The sequence below is a fragment of the Geotrypetes seraphini genome, chromosome 2 (assembly GCF_902459505.1).
Source record: "Geotrypetes seraphini chromosome 2, aGeoSer1.1, whole genome shotgun sequence".
Classification (NCBI taxonomy): domain Eukaryota; kingdom Metazoa; phylum Chordata; class Amphibia; order Gymnophiona; family Dermophiidae; genus Geotrypetes; species Geotrypetes seraphini.
The window spans coordinates 238,817,971-238,839,994 of record NC_047085.1 but is presented as its reverse complement, the minus strand read 5'-3'; the positions used below and the strand labels follow the sequence as shown (position 1 = coordinate 238,839,994).

Below are 22,024 nucleotides of genomic sequence, written 5' to 3'. Positions count from 1 at the left end.
CTCTTTCTTCCTTTCTTTCTGTCTCTCTCCCTGCCCCGTCTATCTTTTTTTCTTTCTGTCTCTCTTCCTGGTCACTGTCTCTTTCTTCCTTTCTTTCTGTCTCTCTCCCTGCCCCGTCTAACTTTTTTTCTTTCTGTCTCTCTTCCTGGTCACTGTCTCTTTCTTCCTTTCTTTCTGTCTCTCTCCCTGCCCCGTCTATCTTTTTTTCTTTCTGTCTCTCTTCCTGGTCACTGTCTCTTTCTTCCTTTCTTTCTGTCTCTCTCCTTCCCGCTGTCTTTCTTTCTTTCTTTCCATCTTTTTTTTGTCTCTCTCCCTGCCCAGACCTCACTGAAGCCACCTTCTAGCTGTGCCAGCTAAGGGATCCCTTGCTCTTTCCTCAATCCAGCTGTGGCCAGTTGCCCACACACACCTGCCTAGCTACAGAATGGGCAAACGCATCCCGTCTCCCTTTTGGACCCCATTTGCTCACCCTTGGTGCTGGATCGCCGCCTGATGCTGCTCCGCAATAAGCTCGCGAACTACTGGGCCATGGCGAGCCAAACCGAGCCCCAGCGTGCACTTCTGCACTTCTCCACACTTTCACTTTCTCCGGGGCAGGGGGGGGAGGGCTCCTTTAGCCCTCGCTTGCCGAGGTGCTGGTGGCCCACCCCATCCATGTATTCTCTCCAAATGCCTGCTTCTCTCACCCACCCAAAGCCTCTCTCTCTAGTGGCTATCCCATGTTTTTTTTTTCTCCTTACCAACCCAGGCCCCGACTCCAATCCCAACTCCCCCACCCAAATATCATTCTCCTCCTTGTCAGGGGGAAGTGCTATGGCAGTCTCATGCAATCGATCTGCCTTTTATTTCTAAGGATGGGACATGGTGGTAGATGATGTTGGTATTGGTGGAAGGTTGAAGGTTGAAGACAAAAACTGGCCACATTGTTTGGACCCCTTTTAAATGTCCAACACCACAGCCTCCAGATGCTTTTCGCTTAACAATCATGTCTTCAGGATTCAGCAGACTAAACTCGGTATTCTGTTACTAAGTCTGCAAAGACCTTCGTGATTTTCTTCTATGGGTTACCACTTTGGGAGGGGGGTGGGTCACAGCCGCAGACATTGGGAGTTTTTGTTGCTGCTTGGGGGAGAGAGAGAAGCCCTGCCCTTCCCTGCCGCCACTGGAAGTGCCTCTTTCCCCCTACGTGCCAGCGATTGTTTTTCTTTTCTTTTGGTTTTTTCGGCAGACCGAGAGATCGCGGGAGTGGCCGCCGTGGTGATCGTCAGTGGTTCTGGACTCGCAGCGTCGGCAGCGGTTAGTGAGGGGGGAAGCTCCAGAGACACAGCCGCAATCCTCACCAGGCTCCTTTCAAGCGGCGTCGGCAGCAGTTGGTGAGTGAGGGCGGGAGGGGGGAAGCTCCAGAGTGTTCCCTGCCGCCGCGTTCTAAAATAGAATCCGGCCACGGAACAGAAAACACAGCGGCAGGGAACACGAAACCCTATGTGTGCAGGCGCGCTTAGGGTTTTATTATATAGGATCATTCCTGTGAATGGTATGTAAAAGTGTACTGTCACAAAACCAGAGACTAGGTTGTCATGAAAGAACTCTCCTAATTAGCTTAGTGCCTGATATTCAGAGTGAGTTACACATTCACCAGCAGGTGGTAAATACATAACTCACTTACCTGGACATTTTTTTAAAAAAATTATATGCATTATACTAAGCCATTTAAATCAAGGGGAAGTTATCAGCACAAGCTTCTATTAAGATGTGTTTTTTTACTTTTGACTCCAGTTATTAGTAACTAGGTCCCATTGCACAAAATGGGACCTGTGGTAAAACAGCATTAGCTGTAGTAAAATAGATCTTAACCACACCCTAAATGTCTTGATATTGAAAGAGGGACAGAGGCGCCATTAGAAACTATTCATTTAATGGGGATTTTCAGCCACTAAATAGATAAGTTTTTCATTTAATTTATGCCTGTTTGGTCAAGTATATATTCAGCATTCTGGATATAGCCCTTAAACACCAAATTCAGATTCACTTCTTCGCCAATGACATCCAACTATATCTTCCATTAAGAAAGAACCACGACTTCCAGATTGCAAAACATCATAACTGTCTCTTAGAAATCAAAATCTGGATGTCCACAAACAAACTACAACTACACGCCTCAAAAACTGAACTCCTTTGGATCCATAAAGAGCACTGCACCTACCACTGCCCTTCTCTTCTCTGGGAATCATCTACCATAACCACCAAAGACTAACCCCCTGTTTTACTATGGTGTGCTATGCATTTTAGCGCATGTTTGGCATGTGTTAAATATACATGCGCTGCTGCGATCAGCTCAGTGGCCCCGGCAACCTGCCTACCCACCACCGCAACGATTGTGGCAAGAAAGATTGGCTATCTCTCCTGCCGCAATAGCCGATCACCTCTCTACCCGAACTGCCACAAACCATGGCAGGAGAGATGCTATCCCAAACCCGTCCTTCCAGCAGGCCTGGCATCGCCCGAATGGCAGCCCTTAGGACCTGATTGGGCCAGGTGCCTAAGGCTCCTCCTATGGGCGGAGCCTTAGGCACCTGGGCTGAGTTGTGCCCATGTGCCTAAGGCCCCGCCCACAGGAGGGGCCTAAGGCAACTGTGCCAATTCTGGTTGACAGGCACCTAAGACCCCCTCCTGTGGGTGGGGCCTTAGGCACCTGGCCCAATCAGTCCCTAAGGCCTGCCATTCAGGCGATACCAGGCCTGCCGGACAGACGGGTTTGGGACCCGTCTGTCCGTCCTACTTTTTCCAGGTACAGGGGGTGTCAGAGGTGGGGTTGCGTGGTCAGTGGGGGGGTCATGGGGTTGGCAGGTGGGGGGATCGGGAGACCGATCAGGGGTTCGGGGGTGGTCGTGGGCGGTCGTGGGGGGTCATCGTGGGCAGGAGGGCCTGGGATCCCTCTTGCCCATATCTTGGTGGGGGATTTTTGGGCAGGAGGGGTTGGGCTCTTTTCTGCCAAGATCATGTGGAGGGGGTGGGGGGGTCTTCAGGCAGGAGGAGTTGGGCTCTCTCCTGCCCGATCCGATCGGGGGTGGGATGTGGATTGGGGCAGGAGAGATTGGTTATCTCTCCTGCCACGATAGCGATTGGAAGTGCTGTACTTCCCAGGATCATTATCGCGGCAAGGAGTTGAGCCATCTCTCCTGCCGCGATCGTTGCTGTGGGGCGGGGGGGGGGGTGGATTCTGTAACCGGTGTTCTTTTTAACAGATACTGGTCACAGAATCCAGCTTTTAGGTTAAGGACTGGCCCCTCCTTCACCTAAAAGGTCTAGTTCTGGGCTTTTGGGACTTAGGCTTTTTTTTGTTTGATAATGTGTTGCAAGTGTAGACGTAGTGGTGGTAATGCCGTTTAAACTGCTGAACGTAGAAGTAGGCCATTCTCAAAAATAACCCTCATTTTGGACGTTTTTTTTGAGAATGGACATTTTCCCTGCTTCTACTTTCAACGTTTAGGGCCTTAGATGTTTTATTTTTATTATGCCTTTCCACGTTTATATTACCGATATGAAAGAATGTTAGCGGAACAATCAGGTAAGATCAAGAATTTTAAAGAAATTTGGGGTCCATTGGATTCATTTGTTAAATACCTTAAAGATTGGTAATTTACCTACCAGATTCAATTTTATTTCTTTATTGGTTTCCACACACATCCAGGATGGGAGGGAGGGGGTTTGGGGGAGGGTTTGGTAAATTGATTCAGGGTTAAGCAAGTATGTAAGTGCTGTTTATTGAATTTTTGAATGTTTAAATGCTGCACTTTATATATGCTTAATAAAATCAATAAAATATTGTATATCTGGATTTTTAAAAGGCATTTGACATGAATGGATCCTGAGGAAATTAAAAAGTCATGGGATTGGACGCAGTGTCCCATTATGGATTAACAACTGGTTAAAGACAGTAGGGTTAAATGGTCAATATTCTTAATAGATCTGTTCTAGGATCACTGCTTTTTAACTTGTCTATAAATGATCTGGAGGTGGGAATATCTAGTAAGGTAATTAAACTGGCTGATGACACAAAGACCCTCTTTTACTAAGGTACGCTAACCGATTAGCGCACTAAATGCTATCGCATGCATGTTAGTCTATGGACGCGTTAGTGTTTAGCGCGCGCTAATTTGATTAGCGCACCTTAGTAAAAAAGGGGGAAAGTTATTCAAAGTTGTTAAATCATAAGGGCATGGTGAATATTTGTCAAAGGGCCCTAGGAAACTGGGCGACTAGGGCAACCAAATAGCAGATGAAATTTCATGTGAGCTAATCTAAATGATGTACATAGAGAGAGGCGCAACCCAAAATATAGCTATATGAAGCAAAGTTACTCATTAGGAGTCACTGCCCAGGAAGAGGATCTAGCTGTCATTATACATTACATTACATTAGTGATTTCTATTCTGCCGTTACCTTGTGGTTCAAGGCGAATTACCCGAGAATTGTTTTGATACTAGTAAATGCCTAGTGAGTGGTTTGAATATTTTTTGATTTGCTATGTAGATAGTGTTGTGGGTGAAGCTTGGGGCAGGTATGGTTCTGTTATAGAGGTTTAATGTATTTTTTGAAGAGTAGGGATTTTGTTTCTTTTTTGAAGGTTTTGTAGTCTGTGGTCGAGGTTAGCAGATTTATGAGTTGTGTGTCCAGCTTTGCTGCTCTGGTGGCTAGTAGGTTGTCGTACATTTTTCTTCGTTTGACATTTTTGGTAGGTGGGTGTGTGAATAGTGTGTGGGTTCTTCTGTGTCTGGTTGAGGTAGATTGAGTTAGTTGGTTGTTCCAGTAGGTTGGGCTGTCTCCGTTTATAGTTTTAAATAGTAGGCAATGGAATTTGAAGTGTAATTTTGCTTGTATTGGGAGCCAGTGTAAATCATGGTATGCTTCTGTGATGTGGTCATATTTTTTTAGCGAGTAGATGAGTCTTAGGGCTGTGTTTTGTATTATTTGTAATTGTTTTATCATGGTTTCTGGGTAGGGGAGATATAGTATGTTGCAGTAGTCTATTAAGCCTAGGATTAGAGATTGTACCTAAAGTTGGAATTGTTTTCTGTCAAATTTTCAAACTTGTCTTAGGTTTCTCATAGTTGTGAAAGATGTTTTTATTATTTTGTTGATTTGTGGTTGCATGGTATAGCCTCTATCACTCAGTATTCCAAGGTGTTTTAGTGTAGGATGAATGGGGTAAGAGATCGAGTTTATTACTATGTTTGTTAAGGTTGGGGTTTTGCTGTTTTCTAGGAGGATGAAGTTTGTTTTGTCCGGGTTAAGTCTGTCATCCATGTTGCTACTGTTTCAAGTGTTTTGTGTATTGTGCCTACCATCTTGGGCTCCAGTTGGTCGAAGGGAAGGAGAATGGTGATGTCATCTGCATAGCTGTAGGAGGTTAGGCCATGTTTGTCTAGGTAGGAGCTGAGGGAAGCAATGTATAGGTTGAAGAGTGTGGGAGATAGAGGTGATCCTTGGAGTACTCTGCAGGAGTTGGACCATGGTTCTGATTTTTCTTTGTTTTAACTCTGTATGTTCTGGATTGCAGGAAGCCTTTGAACCATGATAGTACCTTGCCTGAGATTCCTATAGAGTCTAGTGTTGGTAGAAGGATGTCGTGGTCTCCCGAGTTGAAGGCTGCTGATAGGTCTGGTTGTATGATCATCATTTTCTTTCCTTTACTGAGGTGTTGTCTAGCGATGTCCATGAGTGTTCCTAGTAGGGTTTCCGTGCTGTAGTTAGATCTGAAACCAGACTGTGTGGGGTGGAGTAAGTTGTGGTTATCTAGGTATAAGGTTAGGGCTTTAGCTACAAGGCCTTCCATAAGCTTAACGTAAAGTTGTATTGTAGTTGGAAGGTTGGTCCGTTGTTCCTTTGGGGTCTTTTAGGATCGGAGTTATGTTGATTTCGCTGAGGTCTTGTGGGAAAAGGCTATCTGTGAGTAAAGGTTGTATCCATTGTAGGAGTAGGGTGCAGAATAGTGTACTGGAAGTTTTCAGTAGATAAGGGGGGCAATGTAATAAATACAGCCACGCAGGTCACAGGCTGCGTGGCTGTATTTATTATACAGTTTATTGAAGTCTGACCATTGTATAGGTGAGAAGTGAGACCAGGTTCTGTCAGCTGTGACTCCTTCTATCTCTGTTGGGGGATTTGATATCTCTTCTAGGTGCATAGGTGTTCCATTGAACGTGGCTCTGATAGTTGCGATCTTGCTTTTGAAGAATGTGGCTATGAGGGTGGCTGAGGGAAGGGGGAGTTGTTATTTGTCAGATAAGGTGTGGTGTCTGTGAGTTCTTTTAGTATTTGGACCAGCTTTTTTGTGTCTTGGGATCCTTCTCCTATTTGCTTTGTGTAGTATGTCTTTCTTTTTTTCTTTCAGTTTTGTTTTTTTTTTAATCATATGTTTATTAACAGTGAAGGAGCACATACAGTCAGGCGGCAACAATGCCAGAACCAACAAGCAAATATCACAAAAGATTGTTCTCCAAGCTTTTTTAGTGGATTCTTGGCTACTTTTTCTCCATTTTCTTTCTAGTTGTCTGAATTGCCTTTTGAGTAGGAGAAGTTCGTTGTCAAACCATTTGTCTGATTTTCTATGGATTCTGGTTTTGGGTTGTTCTGGGGCTAGTTCATCCAGGGTTGTTTTACTTAGATGGTTCCATTGTAGGATGAAGTCTTTGGGATTATAGTCTTGGATTATGGTGTCTATTTTTGTCCAGAATATGGTGGAGTCGATGTATTTACATGAGTTGTGTTATTTTTTGAGTAGTTGGAGTGCTTTTGTTGTTAGTCCAGTTGATTTTGAAGGAGTAAGTATAGTGATATGACCAGAGGGAACGGTACCAGTTTCCGTTTGATGTTTGGATTTCTGGTTTGATGTTTGGATTAGCCTTGTGAAAACAGGTATTGCCCCTTTAAATCCTCCATTTTGGAAAGGGTTGACCAAACAAGGTAGAAGGCAAACTCAGCAAAAGAAAGCCCTTCCCCCGAGTAGCACAGCAGCTTTGGAACATTTAGAAAGCTGGCTGTCCTGGAGAGGGAAGGAGGTCCAGGAAAGTTCCCATGTGGAAAGAACCTCCACCAGCCCAGGAACCCACAGATATGGAAATGATAAACCCAGAGGCAGGGGAACAAACACAGGAGAACCAGGTATTGGAAGACATGGAATGGAGTGTACTGCCAGAACCTGCTTTACCAGAAGCCATGGAAGTGAGCTGATCTTATGGTGTGTTTGTCTTGCAAAGTTGGGGTTTTTTTTGGATTTTTGATGTGCTGGCTGTCTTGCTGTGGGGACAATACTTAAGGACAATTAAGCCACATTGTTAATGTACTTTTGAGTGCCATGAAAACCCTGAAGGTTGGGGCCGGTTTGCCAGACTTCCAGGTAGTGTGTTTTATGGGTTGTATTTTTTTGTTTTTTGCTTTGCCAAGGAACTGAATTGACAAATCCAGTAACCTTCCGCTCTTCAATGTTTGGAGAGAAGGGAAAAACCCTGCAACATTGTACAGCTCTGAGTTTTGTATTTGGACTAAAGACTGCCTGGGACTCATTTGTACTTTGTGCTGTTATTACTACTTCAAAGTAGGACTTATCTGGGACATAAGTGAAACACTGGAGCATGAACCAGACCAGGCTGGTGAGAACCATATTATTTTGGGGCACATTATAGTTGCTGTTACTTTTGGACTTTTGTTTTTCTTGCATTTTTGTTTTGCCCTATCTGGATGATTAATAAATATTATTTCTTTCTTTTGATACTTACCTGAATTGTGTCATTCTGACTTTTGGTACTCAGAGTAAGGTACCCACAACAGGGCTTCCTCCTACTTGGGGAAGCACCCCAGGGCAATATTGTAAATGTGTGCCGGGCCCTAAGGGACGGCCACGCTACAAGGTGGAGGTTGAGGTCTCCTAGGATTAAGTTGTAGGTTGTCGTTGGTAAGTTTTGGTATATAAAGTCTTCAAATTCTGGTTTTGCTGTGTTCCAGTTTCCTGGGGTTATGTAGCAGAGTATGCATGTTAGTGTTCCTTTGAGTGATACATGTAGATGATACAGTGATAACCTCTGCTCATTGTTTAGCAGTGTCTAAGAAAGTAAATAGAATGTTAGGAATTATCAGGAAAGGAATGGAAAACAAAAAATGAGAATATTATAATGCCTTTGTACTGCTTCTTGGCACAAATGTACCTCAAGTACTGTGTGCAATTTTGGTCACCACATCTCAGAAATAATGGAATTAGAAAACTTTAATGAGAACAACTGAAATGATAAAGGGAATGGGACAGCTTCCCTATGAGGAAAGACTAAAAAAGGCTAGGGCTCTTTAGCTTAGAAAAGAGAAGTTGGATGGAGATATAATAAGAGGTCTATAAAATACTGAGTTGAGTGGAAAGAGAAGATGTGCTCTGTTAGGCTTTCTCGGCTGGCGTCTTGAAACGATGTGAATTACTTGTTTACTCTTTCCCATAGTACAAGGATTAGGGCACACACAATGAAGTTATTAAGTAGTACATTTAGAACAAATTAGAGAATATATGTCTTCACTTACATGTAATTAGGCTCTGGAATTCATTGCCAGAGAATGTAGTAAAAGCAGTTAGCGTAATAGGATTTTAAAAGGTTTTGTCAAGTTCCTAAAACAAACCATTATTAAAGTGGACTTGGGAACATTTTACTCTTTTAGGATCTTGTCAGGTACTTGCAACCTGAATTGGCCACGACTAGAAACAGCTGAGCTTGATGAACCTTTCGTATGTCCTAATCAGGCAATACTTATGACCTTATGTACTTATGCACTTAACTTTATATGACAGCCCTTCCAGCTTTATTAATTTTCAAATTAAATACAAAGTGCAAAGAATATACAATCAAATAATGCATTAAACAGCACTTATATTCAAACAAATAATACTACACAGTATATTCCCCCCACCCCTCCCTCCCACCCTCCCTGGATGTGTGTAAAGGTCAATTAGGAATTAAAGGCTTATTCGATTACTCAGTTTTAACAAATTCCGCTAATGGACCCCATGTTTCCTTAAATTTTTTATTATGTCCTATTTGTTCAGAATTCATTCTTTCAAATCTATAATATTGACATAAACTTTCCCACCAAAAGCTAAAGTTCAATTTGTCCCAGTTCTTACAGTTTCTTGTTATTAACTGCATAGCTACTCCCGTCATAATAAGAAGCAGTCTGTTTTTCTTGGAATCAATTGGACTCTTAGGTTGCAATAAAGTCCCAAATAAAGCAATGTCATACGACAGTGGAATAGAAGCCTCCAATATCCTATTAATTTTACCCCCAATAGACTTCCAAAAGTTGAGTATCAAGGTACAATAAAACAACAAGTGATCCAGTGTCCCTACTTCAAGATGACAGTGCCAGCATCTATTAGATTTTGAACTATCCAACTTTTGTAAACGAACAGGGGTCCCAAAAATTATATATAACAGAAAAAACCAAGTTTGTCTCAGATGCTGACGCTGTACATCTCATTCTCCAAGTCCAAATCCATGGCCATTGAGTAGCAGAAATCTGCTGTTTTGTCTCAAAGCTCCAAATATCTTTTAAACTTGTTTTAGGTTTCTTATTCAAATATTCCAATATTAATTTATACCACTTGGTGGCCTGATGCCCTTGCAAATCTGTCTGGAAACATAGGCCCGGCAAGCTATATTGATTTTTTAAGTTACGCCAATCAGGGAACCCTTTCTGAATGGCCTGTTTCAACTGCAACCATTTATAACTTTGAGATTATGATATGCCAGTTGTTGCAATTATAATAAATTTACCATTTTCCCATTTTGAATTACATCATCTAAAGTACGTATGTCTGCCTGCAACAATGTTTCCAGAGGATTTTAGACTTGCCGATTTTTATCTTGGAGTTTAACCATAGGGATTGACACATGGATTGTTGTACTGAACCGAAGTTAAGGCATCAATAAATTTTAATGTCTTCCAGGTAGATTGAAGAATAATATTGTCCTTGTACAGTATATTCAAGGAAGCTTGATACTCCAAAATATGGTTAAGACGTAATGGGGCCAAAAGATGGCTTTCCAGTATCAACCAGTCTGGCAGATTCGCCATGAGTTCCTGGAAGGATCCAATACATACCCTGACACAATATAAAGGCTTGATGATACCTGTAAAAATTTGGAAAATTTACCCCTCCCGCCGATTGTGATTTTTGCAAGGATACTAAGGCTATTCTAGCAGTTTTACCTAGCCAAAGAAATTTTGTAAGAATCCCATTTAATTTTTTATAATAGGAACTTTGGAAATAAACTGGTAACATATTCATTTAGTAACAAACCACAGGCAAAATCATCACTTGCTGCCTTTTTGACAGTGTACAGTGATATCTTTAGTTCAGTAGTATTAACCTGCATTGTCTCCCTTATAGCTTTCAGCTCAGATATAACTTTTTCCAATAATTCCTTAGGTATTGGCACCTTTGAAGGAGTGGGTGGATCTTTTAGCTGAGGCTCCTGCAGCAAATGCTGTTTCCAATTTAGACTGTCTTCCTGATGCCATATCAGCTGCAGAAGATTTCACAAATCAGATTTTTCCCTTTTTGGAGTGTGAATTTGATCACTTGTGCTGTCAAATTGATTCATAGACAACGGCGCGAAAGACAAAGGCGCGCGCCGACAACTGAGCGTAAGACGGAGGTGCGCGCCGAAGAAAATTACAGCTTTTAGGGGCTCCGACGGGGGGTTTTGTTGAGGAACCCCCCCACTTTACTTAATAGACATCGCGCCGGCGTTGTGGGGGGTTTGGGGGGGTTGTAACCCTCCACATTTTACTGTAAACTTAACTTTTTCCCTAAAAACAGGGAAAAAGTAAAGTTTTCAGTAAAATGTGGGGGTTACAACCCCCCAAACCCCCCACAACGCGGCGCGATGTCTATTAAGTAAAGTGGAGGGGTTCCCCCCCATGCCCCCCCGTCGGAGCCCTATAAACAGTAATTTTGAGCGGTGTGCGCCTCCGTGCTGCGCTCAATTGTCTGGGCGTGCCTTTGTCCCGGCGCACTTTTGACCTGACACCATCAAATTAGCTGAATTGTGCTGAGGGAGGAGCAGAAAAATCACCCAGCCATACTGTCTTGCAGCCAAGTCCCGGAATTGACAGCCCTTCCAGCTTAATATCAGGGCTATAGAGGCAATATTCAGCTTGAAGAATTTATCCTTTTACAGCAGGGGTGTCAAATTCAAGTTTCAAGTTTATTAGCGTTCTTGATTAATCGCTTAATCATACTTCAAAGCGATGAACATAAATAAAAAACATTAAAAATTACAATATTAAAGAGTAATACAATATTTAACATAGACTTAAAATCAAACCAGACTATACACAAACTTCACAAACAAGATAAAAGGGAGAGAGGGATTTGAACTACAAAGTATTATAAAAAGAATAGGCAGGGAAAAAACACAAGGTAGGGGATATAAAATTCATTAATCAAAATCAACATAATTAATAAATCCAAGGTTGAGAATTATCACTCAAAAGCATCTTTGAAAATAAATGTTTTTAAATTAGTCTTAAATTTATCAAGATCGTGTTCTTCTCTCAAATAGATTGGAAGAAAGTTCCAGACTTGAGGGGCCGTAACGGAAAAATAAATTGTCGTCTAGTATTGATGATCTTGAGAGAAGGAGTTGTCAATAAATGTTGTTCTTTTGACCGTAATATTCTATTCGAGGAGTAAGGAATTAATAATTTAAAAATAAATGCAGGAGTTTTAAAGAGTAATTATTTGAAAATGAGTAAGCATAATTTGTAAGTTATTCTATTAGATACCGGAAGCCAATGCGCATTCTTAAGAAGTGGTGTTACATGATCAAATTTATTTGTTTTTGTTATAAGCTTGATGGAAGTATTTTGTATAATTTGTAAACGTCTAATTTCACTTTGTGCAATTCCTTTAAAAAGGGCGTTACAATAATCGATTTTAGAAATCACCAAGGAGTGGATAAGAATATTGAGTGATTTAGAGCAGAGGTATTGTGAAAGGGATCGAATTTGACGAAGTCTATAGAAAGACGATTTGATAATACTACCAATATGATCATGAAAAGTTAATTTATTGTCAAAAATTACTCCTAGAATTTTAATGGTACTAACCGATTGCAAAGGAATATTTTTTATAGAAATAGGGGCAATAAGTTCCATGGGAAAAGCATCGTCTTTGTTTTTTCAATATTAAGAGCTAACCTATTTGTATCTAACCATTGATGAATTTGTTCAAGTTTCTTGTTAATCGCTATGATATCCAAAGAATTGCTGGGGTCCAAAGGATGTAGGAGCTAAATATCATCAGCGTATGCGAATACATGAAAACCTATAGATTGGCAGACAGTCATCAAAGGGGCAAGAAAGATATTTAAAAGTAGCGGGGAAAGGATAGATCCTTGGGGAATACTATGAGAAATTAGTGAACTTTTGGAGTTGGAATCATTAAAGGAAACAGTAGAAGTACGATCTGAGAAATAAGATGCAAACCAAGAGAAGACTTGGTCTGTGATACCAATTGAATAAAGTCTGTCTAATAAAAGTTGATGATCAATAGTGTCAAAGGCCGCAGAAAGGTCGATAGAAATAAGTAAAACCGATTGATGATGATCTAGAAAGAAGACATGCCAATCAATGAATGTTCGGTACTATGATGCTGTCTGAACCCAGTTTGGTTCAGATGTAGAACATTAGTTTTTTCAATAAATTCAATCACGTAAGGAGCCGAAATCTAAAACACAGGCTAAATCGTGGGCCAAAATTTTTATTAAGTTACTTAAGGGCAAATTCTATAAGAAGCGCCCAAATGTTAGGCGCCTAACTAGGCACTGTTCAGTGCAATTCAAGTAAAATTGGGTGCTGTTTAATGAATCACGCTGAGCAGAACCTATTTTGGAGGCGCCCAAGAAATAGGCCAGCTCTAGGCAAAACTAAAAGCTAGGTGCCTAGCTGAGCGCTTGAGCACGCTTAAAAGCAATGATTCTGCAACAAGGTGCCTAACATGTAGCCACACCCACACCTAACATGCATAGCGCCTATTTTTTTTTTCAAGGCTGCCTAAATTTTTAGAGGCGTCTTGTTACAGAATCGTGCTTTCTTCATAGGCACCTATGTTTCAATCAGTGCTGATTAAAAAGCTTAATTGAGCTCGTTATTCAATTTAGATAGGCACCTATCTAGTTGGGCGCCTACAAAACAGTTGCCTAACTTTAGGCACTGGTTACAGAATTTGGGCCTTAGTCTTAGTAGAAGTATAGATCCTTCCTCCCTCTGACACCATTCCAGCAATTCACCTGGATATTTTCACCTCATAGATATTACCATACTTAATTCCAACTTTATTCAAATAGTCATTCTAGGCATAGGCAGGTGAATGTTTTTTGTTTGGGTGGGGGGCCGAAGACCCTGCCCCCATTTTTTCCATTCATTTTTCATATATACAAACAATATAATCTTATCAACAACATATAATGGTTAACCATAAAATTAAATTACACAAAGCACACTGTATTCTTCTCAACATTCATTCCTACCAGAACATAGATAACCACTATGCAAATACAGGACCACAAACTAACCCCCTCTTTTACTAAGGTGCGCTATGCGTTTTAGCATGCATTTAATGCATGCTAAATATACACACACGCTAACCGCTAACGCATCCATAGACTAGCATGCACTAAGCGTTTTAGCGCGTGCTAACCACACGCTAAATGCTAATGCATGCATGTTAGTTTATTGTTGTGTTAGCACACATCTTAGTAAAACAGGGGGTACAAGTACTAATATATACAAACTAAACCCTAAAATTCAAGACTCTGCATGCAGCACAACCCCAGAGAAATAGAAACAAATGCATTTCTTCCTGAACAGTGCAAAATATAGGCAGCAGATGTAAATTCCCAAAATTGGCACAATTCAATCACTAAATTGAAAATAAAATAATTTCCCCTACCTTTGTTGCCTGGTGATTTTGGTTTTCAAACTATCTTTCCCAGTCTCTAGCTGCACATCCTTCTGTCTGTGCTCTTAACTATGTATCCAGGGCCACTTTATCCATTTGCTGTTTTTCTCTCCTTCACTTTCTGCCATACATCCATCTTTATAAATAGACAAATGTTTCTTCTATTATTTAGACCTACAAACTTAAAAACCTGTCAAGGATTGATATGCTTCTGTATGCTCAGAGGTGTGTAACTCTATTGGAGGGCTTGTCCACCCTCCTTTTGGAGTTTTATTTTCCAGTCATTGCATATAGTTTTGCATATTCAGTCAAAGGCTGCATTTCTGTTTTGTAGACTGGTTTGATTTTCAAACAGATTTTTATAATCACTAAGCTCACATGACCTACAGATAAGATGAACTTCACTTATCTTAGATGGTATTGGGGTCCCAATGCGGCCCCGTTTCGTAATCTGCTTCAAGAGACCCGATATGTAGGTTTTCTAAAGTGCTCCACGGGAGAGACTAACTGCCAGCGGGAGAGACTGTGGTCAAAATGTTGTCAGCACTTCAGATTCAAAAACTTGATGCTTTTACTTTGGAGTTCCTATGACTTCCTGACATGGGTCCCAGTTCCCGACTCCCTCACCTACCCACCGCTGAAATTAAAAGCTGAAGCAAAGCCAGCCTCTCACCGTTGGCCTGCCCCAGAAGTGTTCTTTCTGTAGCACTTCCTCTTGCCTGTGAATAAACGTAACACTGTAAATTGTGCTCTCAAAACAATTATACATAAGTTATAAGACCTGAAAATTACAAATACGTCTTTAAAAGACTTCAAAACATGGCATTCCAGATAGTACCTGAATCCTTTGATGTTGACAGCTCCAAATTTGAAAAGTGAAAAGATGCCCTTCAAAACCAGCGTCAAAGCAAGACTTAAGATGCTGGTAGCAGTGACGACATGCTGAACATGCTCAGTTAAGATATTTGTTTAAAGGTCCTTCACTGAGACGTCCCAGCATAAACAAATTTGTTGATAAAAGCTCAAAGCTGACAAAAATGCATACCATTCTACCTCATGATTCAACCCGTTTGGATGCACTGTGTTAAGATGAAAAATCCATCACTGTTCATGTCTCCAAAGGGCTCTGGACAAATCACTCCCTTGTGGCAATGAAACAGTTTCTAATATTAGACACTTAAGATCCAATAGTTTGTGAGAATTTTCCTTCCAATGTCGTGCCAAAGGGGCCTCCAGAACTTCCCTACAAATCCTACTAATATGCTCCTGAATGCGATTACTGATAGGTTTTATGGTGCATCCTATATACTTATATCTTAGCACATGGGCAGCAGATGAGGTAAACTGAAGCTGTGGTAGAACAATCAGTAGTGCCTCATAGTTCGTAACGAAAATTTGGTAAAGTAAACATATTTGTTGTAAGAGAATGTGCACACACTGTGCATCGACCACATGGTCTTTGACCCAGTAGTATTCTGTTGGTAGAGACAGACTTAAACTGAAACTTTGTCAAATGTTCCCAAAAGTTTCAATACCATGAAAATGCAAAATGTGGGGGGTTCTCAAAACTTTTTCAATTCCCATCACGTGCCAATACTGTTTAATGATATTTTTAACTTTAAAAGCTTGTAGTGAATGTGTAATACATAGGTTAAACTATGTGCGGGTTTATTAGGATGTAATAACCATTAGTGGATGAGGAAACGAGTAGATGACAGAGAGGGGGAAGGACACAGTTCCTATTTTCTATTAGCAGAAACAGGAAGGCAGTGGCCCTGCAGGTGAGCAAGTTATGGCAGGGAGGGGAAGGCAGAGCCAAGTGGGTGGAGGTATCAGTGAAGGAATGAATGACTGGGTATGATGTGTGGTGGGCAAAAGAAAGATAAATGGGGCAATGCTGGATAGTGAGGGATGGGAGGAAAGAGAGACAGAGGAGTGATTCAGAATGCTGGGGAAGGAGAGAGAAATGGGACAATGTTAGATGATAGGGATAGAGTGATAGATGGTGTAAAGCTAGATAGTGGGGATGGAGAAAAATTGAGACAAATTCTGGATGATAGGGTGAGAGAGATGGGGCAATGCTAGATGGTAGGGGAAAGGAGAAAAAGAGAGGAACCCCTGGATTGTTAGAGCAGGGAAGAGAGAGACACAGGGCTGATGTAGTATGGTGGGATGGGAGTGGGGAGAGACATAGAGGGATGATTATGGATGGGAGGAAAGAGGCAGTGAGGAGATGCTGCCTGGCAGGAGGAGAGAGAAAGAAAGAGATGGTTTGGTGGTGGGAAAGAGACACATAAGAGATAGTGCATGTCTTAGGGTATGTACATGTGAGAGAGAGAGTTAGTGTAATGTTGTGTGGCTGAGGAGAAAGATACATATGCGCACACACACACACAAATGATGCTGTATAGCTGGGGAGACACACACACAGAGAAGAGACTGGGGTATAGACACATACATAAAGAGGTGTGTGGATAGGTTGAGAGGTGACTTGAAACCTAAGGATGAGCGAATAACAGTTGCATCCCAGGACAGTGGATTACAGATGAGATGGTTTACAGCAAGCATTGAAAAAACTGATGCAACAGACATCTGTAAGAAAGAGCTATAAACAGTTACTCATCTCATGGCTGGCTGCGAAGTGCTGATGGCACACTATTTTTTATTTTTTTATTTTTTTTACAGAAAAGAGCAACAAGATGCTACATCTCACTCATTGGGTACTTTGTAAGCTTACAACATCAGTGTACCATAAAAGCATTGTAATCATGACCCTAAGAGATTTGTGGGAATCAAAGGTCATGATCACCTGGGACAGCTCCATCCTGACTGATAAAAAAAAAAACTGGATGCCAGAAAACAGGACATAATCACATGGTGATTCACATGGTGAAAGAGAATAGATACTCACATAACATGTATCAGAAAGATACGGAAATATTTCCTGTCATTTTGGGCGTCACAGGCTTGATTAAAAAGAACTTCCAAAGCCTAGATAAGTTGCCTGTACATGCTATATCTTATGAACTCCAGAAAGAAGCTCTCTTTGGCATTTTGCAAGTGCTACAGTGAGCATTAGCAGTAGAGCCCAGTGGGACAGACAGGGAAAATGCATGGGCACCGTTCTGAGTTCCCATGAGTGTACGGTATAGAAAATGGAATGAATGAATTTGAGAATCTGAGATCAAATTCCACATACCCTGGATTAGGAGAGAGGCTCATTCCTGTCATGGCACATGCGAAATAAATTTGTCTAGTTCAACCCATTTGCAACCCACTTGGAGAAACTGCCCCCAAGAGACAAGCATGGCTGGGGGGGGGGGGGAGAGAGACACCCACGGAGAGAGGAAATGGCACACACACACGCAGAGGAGATACTGCATGCCTAGGAGAGGAGACGGACACTAAAGGAGGAGATGCTGCATAGCTAGGAGGAGAGAGATACACACAGCAGATGCTTCATGGCTGGGGACAAACACACACACACACACACGAGATGCAACGTCTGCCGGGAGAGAGGCATACCCAGAGAGGGGAGATGTTGAACAAGGGGAATGAGAGGGGCACAGAAAAGGGAGACGGTGAGACATGGTAAGAGAAGAAATGTCAAATGGATAGGAGACCGTGGCAAAAGAGTAAAGACAAAGGAAAGCACAAACCAGATCCTGGAACCAACATAATTAGAAAACTAAGATGACCAGACAACAAATGGAGAAAAAGTAATTTTGTTTTCTATTTTGTGATTAGAATATGTCAGTTTTTTGGAATGTATGTTTGCCAGAGCTGGTTGAAGCCTAGGGATATTTTGTTTGAAATTTGTTTGAATTAGGAGGTACTTGGCTTGAAGAAGTTGGGAAACCCTAGTCTAAGCCACAAAGACATTGATCAGTGCAGCTGTGGCCTGGATCCTAAGTGACTCAGTATTTCAGAACAGTCTCATTTGGAGGGGAGGAAGGGTGTGTCAACTAAAGCATTGCATATACCAAGTTTCTTTCCTTTTAGGGCAAGGCAGGATACCCATATCTTTGCAACTCTGATTCACAGCTGCTCCACCACCTCTCCATCCCTCCTGGAGCTGCATGACTAATGCCATCAGAAAAATGGTGTGTAAATTCTGGAAAGTCTCTCTTCATGAAATTACTGCTGTACTTCGTAGTCTTATAGATTGCTTAACTGTTTTTCTGGTGGAGAAAAAGTACTGAGAATTTTCTTTGAGGTGTTGAGTATGCAGAAAAAGAGAAAGTGATCATTTTTGACTTGTATTAAGGCACTAAGACAAAACCCTAAGCTGCCGTAGACGCTTACAAGTCACAAAAATTACTCGAGAACAGAAATGAATTAAATTTTTCTTAAATGTTTCAGACCTGAGTTTATGAGGAAAAATTGAGAATCCCCTTAAAGTAAGGAAGGTTTCAGACTCATGTGGTGTGAGTCGAAAAGTACTTTCTTTATCTTTTCCTATAATTTGTTTGGTGAAAATGTATCATGTCTCCCCATTTATGTAGGCTTAAAAAGGAATTGTCTATGACTGATTATGTATTGCTTGTGAGATTATCTCCTTTTTTTCTTTGTATTACTGGATATTGTAAATATTCAATTTATAAAATAAATTTTTTTTTTTTTTTTTTTTTAATCTACAGGTAGAACGGCTACAAAAACACCACCTCGGTGATGCATATAAATTATAAATAGTACAGCGTACCCTCAGTGTGAGGTAGTAAGCTATGAGAAGCCAGGCTCAACGAAAGAACCGCTGCTCCATTGCTTCACCAAACCCAGGCTTTTGTGGGGAGGAGCCACACCCCATCATCGCCATACACTTTGTGTGCTGAAAAGTGCTCAGCAATGTAAATAAAAATAATAAATTTCAAAAATAAATGTAATATAGCAATGTAGTCCTGTAGCACTCCTACCCGAGTTCAAGCCAGCAGTGAGACAAATGCAAAAGGCACAGAGAGCTACTTAGCTATAATGAGCTCTTGTGTCCATGAACGCTGTTAATATTTCAGCAGCGTCATCAGGAGAGAAGCAATCTTTCTCCTCATGCCACACATTCCCCCGAGATGGTTAAGGTTCGACTAGGCTTGGTTTCAGGGAACACTGCCCCTTCCTCAGGAACCCTATATTGGATTCAAAAGGCTTCCGATGGTAGCCCAGGATCTTCTAACGCTCAGTGCCGTGCCCCAAAGTTGCCGTTATAGAATTGCCATTTTGTGCCCAAATGTTTGGCCCCTAACTTTAGCCGACCTTTCTCAAATGTACCCCATTTTGCTTTATGTAACATATCTTATGAAAATGGAGCTTGTTTTAAGAAAGGTTTGGGCAAGTTCCTGGAGGAAAAGTCCATAGTCTGTTATTGAGAAAGACATGGGGGAAGCCACTGCTTGCCCTGGATCAGTAGCATGGAATATTGCTACTCCTTGGGTTTTGGCCAGGTACTAGGGACCTGAATTGGCCACCATGAGAACGGGCTACTGGGCTTGATGGACCATTGGTCTTATTCAAAAGTATCCACCTCTGACTACCTGATTCTGTTGTGTACCTGATTTGTCCATTCTATACCAGTAAGCTCTTGTACAGATAATCAAAGTGACCATTTCAAGAAGCTGTACATTTGTGTAAAGAACCAGTCAACCTGAACAAATATCTTTAAAATCCCCAAAAGAAAACTATATCAAGTTCCATCTAAACAGCCTCCTAAAAGCACGCTCTTTTTCTTTTTATAGTTCAAAGAATTTATTGATTTTAATATATAGCAAGAACAGAAATTGTTAACAGGACATGAAAACAATAAGCTGTACAAAGCAAGAAATCTTAGAGTGTTGACAAACAATACAATACAACAGATTGAACCATGCCTATTCAGCAGAAGAGTGTGAGCACAACCAGCAGCCAAAGCACAACCAGCAGCCAATGATGTGCACAGTATTCAAAGCACCGAGAGACACCGGAATCATACTCTATAGGTATGAGATAAGAGATGAGCCACAAAATAATATATATGTTCAAATATTGTTAACTATAGACCAGCACAGTAACTGAATGACATCAGCCCATATTACAATAAGAGTTGACTGGACTCCATATTTTAAGGTAAGAGCTCATGGACTTATGCTTCTCAGCAATAACACTTTCATATTTTACTGTAAGACATAGCATATTCCACCAGGTAACATAGCTCACCTTAGATAAGTCTTTTTAAGGGCCATGAACAGCAGTATGTTAAGCAATCTTGCATTGTGATCAGGCAGTGTTTTTAGTAAACTATGATGACCCAATATAATAACACGCAGATTTAGAGGCTCCTGTATGTTTAAGATCATAGAGATGGTTTCCCATACTGTAGTCCAATAAAGCGATAAATGTGTACAGTCAAAGATCATATGCGTTAGTGTGCCTTCCTGTAAATTACAAGACCAACACATAGAAGAGAGTCCATTCGATTGTTTTGCAATCCTAATTGGGGTCCAGTGTGTTCTATGTAAAAGGAAGAAAAGTGATTGGAGAACACCAGCAGAGCGGGCAGATCTAAACATGTTTTTCCAAACTTCTTGCCAGGTCTCTTCCCCAATTGAAACTCCCAAATCACCATGCCAAGCACTCATCATACTTGTTAATGAGGAAGATGAGGATTTTCTCATAAGGACATACCATCTTGAGGCAACTATTGATTACTGATGTCTGTGAAGGCAAGTCAGGTGCATGTTTTGTATAGGAATGTTTGTATTTGTCATTTTAATTTGTTTAGATTTATGTCTGTGTGATTTGTTACCCATATTTGGCTATTTTAGCAATTGTACATCGCCTAGAACTTGGAATAGGCGATTAATCAAATTATATAATAAACTTGGAAACTTGGAAGAGTCCTACATTAGGAAAAAGAGCTTTCAGGCAGTGTCTCGGTTGTATCCAACGATACTGTTGATGTAGAGGCAAATTGTAATAGGATTGCAATTCAGAAAAGGACATCCAACAAGAGTCTCTTATTAAATCTTGAAGAAGCCAAATACCACAGTTCTGCCACTGTATCCAATTAAGGGACCTATCCTGTATCTTGATATGATCATTATGCCACAATAGGATTAATTGAGATTCATGCTATTTGATTTCCATTAAGTTATCGTAAGCCTTGAGTACTACATGAGTAAAGTAGAAAATTGGTTGGCTTTTATCTTTGGGATGCAGAGGAGTGGAGAGTGTGTAGGCGAGGCGAGTACTCCCATATAAGCATTTTTCCATTCATAGCCATGTTGGGGGGTTAGTAGTGGACTCGGTATCCAGCCATATTGAGCCATGTCTCATAATAAAAGCATGATGATAATGCAAAATATCAGGTAAGTTTACCCCTCTCATAGCTTTGGCTTGTTTCAATTTATGTAATGCTATACGGGGTTGTTTATTTTGCCATATAAAAAGCACTGAGGCAGGCTTCAATATCATGATATGTGCGTCATTTAAACAAAGGCACCATGCTCAAAATATAATTTATTTTGGGTAATAGCATCATCTTGATGGTGTCCAGCCGCCCCACCATGTTAACTTAAGAGGGGACCATTTCTGAGTAGAAACTTTAATAATATTTAGAATATAATCTGTATTATACTGCTCCACATCCTCCAGCGTAGGGCCCACATATATGCCAAGATATTTGAGTTTTGTCGGATTCCAGATAAAACCATGAGCATCGATTTCAAACTTGTCTGCAGTACAATTCAGCGGCATTAGCTCAGATTTAGTTGTATTAAGTTGTATCCAGAAACCGAGGCGTAGCTGTCAATTACTTTCAGAACTAGTGGAAGTGAGTCTGGAGTCACAAAAAGAATGACGTCATCCGCATATGCGGATAACTTGACCTCCATGGTGTCATAAACAAAACCTTTAATGGAGTCGTCCGTACGAATAGCAGTCAGCATGGGCTCTAATGCTAGATTGAACAGTAGTGGCGAGAGCGGACACCCCTGTCGAGTTCCTCTAGTTGGTGTAAAAGTGTCGGAAAGGTGGCCATTGATACAGATTTTA

General features: G+C 41.1%; 1 long non-coding RNA gene across 1 annotated transcript in view; it reads left to right on the top strand.

The window, feature by feature from the left end:
- LOC117355804 overlaps positions 1–20,695 on the top strand; it is a 110,277-nt gene extending 89,582 nt beyond the window's left edge. Inside the window, exons 2-5 of the long non-coding RNA XR_004538449.1 lie at positions 18,008–18,108; positions 18,646–18,852; positions 19,732–19,971; positions 20,564–20,695. This is a non-coding gene — a long non-coding RNA (uncharacterized LOC117355804). The remainder of the gene's footprint in view (positions 1–18,007; positions 18,109–18,645; positions 18,853–19,731; positions 19,972–20,563) is intronic.
- The last annotated feature ends 1,329 nt before the right edge of the window (positions 20,696–22,024 follow it).